The 3534-nt window shown below is 37.5% G+C and overlaps 1 protein-coding gene across 1 annotated transcript in view; it reads left to right on the top strand.

The window, feature by feature from the left end:
- Window positions 1–795: 795 nt before the first annotated feature.
- Window positions 796–3534, top strand: part of lrfn2b (leucine rich repeat and fibronectin type III domain containing 2b) — a gene marked incomplete at its 5' end in the record, with an annotated part of 71216 nt that continues 68477 nt past the window's right edge. The window contains 1 exon segment of the mRNA XM_035678088.1: window positions 796–905.

Raw genomic sequence — 3534 nt, forward strand, 5'->3', positions numbered from 1 at the left:
GCTGAATTGGTGTTTATTTATCGTCATTTTTATCGTTACCGTGATAAATACCAGAAATTATCGGGATACATTTTTTAGTCCATATTGCCCATCCCTAACCTGAGCCACCCTCAATTTTGGTTAATTGAGACTGATTGAGATTCATGAAGCCTTATATTAGCTTCAGCTAAAACTGGGATGGCAAAACGTTCAGTGCTAGCTAAAAATTTTAGCTTTGCTAAAACTTCAAACTAATCCTAACATTTTGTACATTGTTCTATGCTAAAATAAGATGAAGGAGAGTTACATGGTTTGATAAGAGCTTTGTTAGCAATGATGCTTTGTATTTTGGAATCTGTCGATTTAGGCTGCCTTCTTCAAAAATGCTGTGGTTTTATTCTATAGCATAGTAGGAGCCTAGCCCCAACCCTAACCCTAACCAATGTGCATGTGCATAACCACTAAGTAGCACAAACCATACCCATAACTTCACTAGCCTCTCTGATTAAGGCAGATGTGTTAAGATTAGTATGCACAATTTCCCAAGGCTGTACACTGTGTACAAATGTGTTTTTAGTTTGTCATTTCATTCTGTGGCTCAAGGGTCTGGAGTTGTACAGTCTATGCCAAAAGCAAAAGAGAGGATTTGCTTCGAGATCGATGTACAGTGTTGTGAACTTTTAACCTCTTGCGCAGACAGAAGTTTGTGGTATGCTCTAAAAAGGGATGCAACTGTGACTTCAATATAGTATGCAGTGTGCCAGTTGAGTGCATAGACAGTAATTGATTGCTTGTACTCTGTCTGTCTTCCCACAGGAGGTTGTGACAGTGAGGATGTGTTCTGAGCCCCAGGCACTGCAGAAGTGTGAAGATGGAGTCCTGACCTCAGGTGGTTCTTCCACCTTATAATCCTCACCCTATTCACTGTGAGTATTTCATCCAGTCGCTGATGTGCTCGCCACAGATGCATCTATGTGACTGTAAAGATCACATAAAGTCATAAAGGAATTCACAAAATGTCACACCTAAAGATGAGGAACAGGGAGGCTCTTAGAATTTTAAAACAAGAGTTGGCAGATATGGATTAAGCTTATGGAACAAAAAGGTTGTGTTATTGAAAAGTCTGATTTTAAGAAGTGTCTGATTTTAAGAAGTGTCTTAAAAGAACTCTTAGGTATAACTGCATCTGTGAAAGCCGCTCAAGATATTGATGTACAATTACAAGTCTTAAAGTAGGTGAGCTTTGCAAAGTGCACAGTATCTCAGCAGGAGTGTAGTATTTGAAATAAGGTCAACCAATTCACCATTTCTACCTTTTTAAGAGTAACTCCAGTTCTTGATTAATCTATTGATTGTGTTTTTTCTAATTAATGAAATGTCTGCAAACATAAATAAAAAATAAAAGCTTATTAAGTTCCAAGGTGGCATTGTCAAATTTGCCTGAAAATAACCAGCAAATATTTAATCATTTCTTTCTTGGAAACGACTTTAATAACATGTAGTAATACATTTAAGTCCAGTCAAGTGACTAATCAATACATTTAGCACAACACCAAATAAATATAGACTACAAGGTCACCACTGTTTTGAGAAATATTCCTCATCTATACATACTAGGGCTGTGTATTGGCACAAATCTGGCGATATGAATTGATCACAATATAGGAGTTACGATTCAATGTATATTGATTAGGGCTGCACGATATGGTAAAAACCAATTATTTTTTACAGATATTCCAATTGTGATATGATTCACGATTATTGGGAATGATCATTTTTGCATCACAAATTATTATTATTATTAAAAATTGTGATAATTTTTGGGGGGGTTATACCAAACAAATACATAGATTTGGAGAACAATATTTGAAGGCCAGGGCATCTCAAAGCCCTAGAGTACTTCATTATAATGCTATTTGTCACATATTTGATCCTTTTCAAAAAATTACAGCTTCCATAATTTGCATATTGCACATTGCGATATATTGTGATACAGAAGACAAGGTAAAAATGTATGAGTTTTAGGCAACCAGTGGGATCTGCAACTTTATAGCCCTCAGTTAAACTTTGGAACACTGCTATATTGTTTGGGAATTCGATACAGTGCTTTTGATAATAAATACAGCAGTTTTGTACAATAGCACAAAACAAAATATTGTGATGCAATATTTTTTTAATATTTTCTAATATCCCCTATACATACAGACATTTCAAGCTACACTAAGCTACCTCCATAATATCAAGGTGTCTGCTACATAGACAGGATCCTACTTTTTATGTCAAATTACACTGTGTTTCAGCCAAATGGCTGAGAATAGCTGGCAGTGTTGTTATAATAAGGCACTCAGTCTATCCAATGAGGTTGGTCATGACAGAGCAGAGGGCTGGTAGACTAAAAATAGCATCTGCAACCAAGGATGTGAACCTAAACACAGACATACAGACACACAATACAGTAGCTTCTATTCCTGCTATTTACACTGGCTTTCCAGGAGGTGTATGTGTAGTGTGGCTGCTCCGGAGCAGATCATCAGGGATTGGCTTTTATTTAAGATTAATATTTAAGCAGTGGGCAGATCACAGCAAGCACACTTTGTTCTTTGAAAATCGACTTTTGAGGGCTTTTATCTCAGGAAATTTGCACACTGACCCCAAAATGTCAGCTCCGAAATTGTCCCCTCAGGCTGACATGTTGGGGACAAGCAGTACAAAAAAACAACAGCAAGGAATGTCCCCTTGCAATGACAGTGTCTACTGTGGAAAAGAACCAGTCAGAGAGGTCATTGTTCAAAATGCCTGGTATTGCTTCAAAAACTTCATGTCTATGAAATGAGTTTTTCTTGCTTCCAGGTTTGTTTTTATTGCATGTTTTTCAAGAAATGTAATTGAAATTTGAAAGCCACACTGGAACTGAAACTAATATTTTAACTATATAGTAGTCAACCAGTTACTGTACTGTGTGAAACATCTTTTTACAGATGTCATTCCTTCCAGCACAGAGCTCTCTCTCTCTCTCTCTCTCTCTTTCTCTCTCTCTCTCTCACTGTCTCTCACTCTCTCTCTCTCTCTATAAGATGACATGCTTGGGACAGTAAAAAAAACATCTTAGCTTCACAGCATAGTGTCAACTTATGTTTCTTACATTTCCAGCACACTGCTGGAGCAGATCTCCTCGCAGAGCAAGTCTCTTTTCATGTTGTGTTGTTTTGTTACTTCAGAATGTCCTGAGGTACCAACAATTGACAGTATATATACTTCCAGGCTTCCGGGTCTGTGAAGTAAAGGCAACACCAAAAGTGTCTTAAACCTACATTCTCTGTAAAGGCCAGCAGGGGGAGCTACGTTGGCTGCAACAACACACTGATACCATGCAGAAATGAGCCCAGTAAACAGTTAGCTAATGAGTTTATGGTCTCAATCTCTAGTTTCAAATCTTCTTCCATACAGTATGATGTTCATTTAGTAAACGATGGTCCAATTCAGAATAAAATAGACCATAAAGCAGGGTATGCTTTAGGGCTGCCTTGTGATTGACAAGTCACTCTCAGTAAATCT

The sequence above is a fragment of the Morone saxatilis genome, unplaced genomic scaffold, assembly GCF_004916995.1.
Source record: "Morone saxatilis isolate NCDOM2014 unplaced genomic scaffold, NCSU_SB_2.0 Contig7, whole genome shotgun sequence".
NCBI classification, from domain to species: Eukaryota; Metazoa; Chordata; class Actinopteri; family Moronidae; genus Morone; species Morone saxatilis.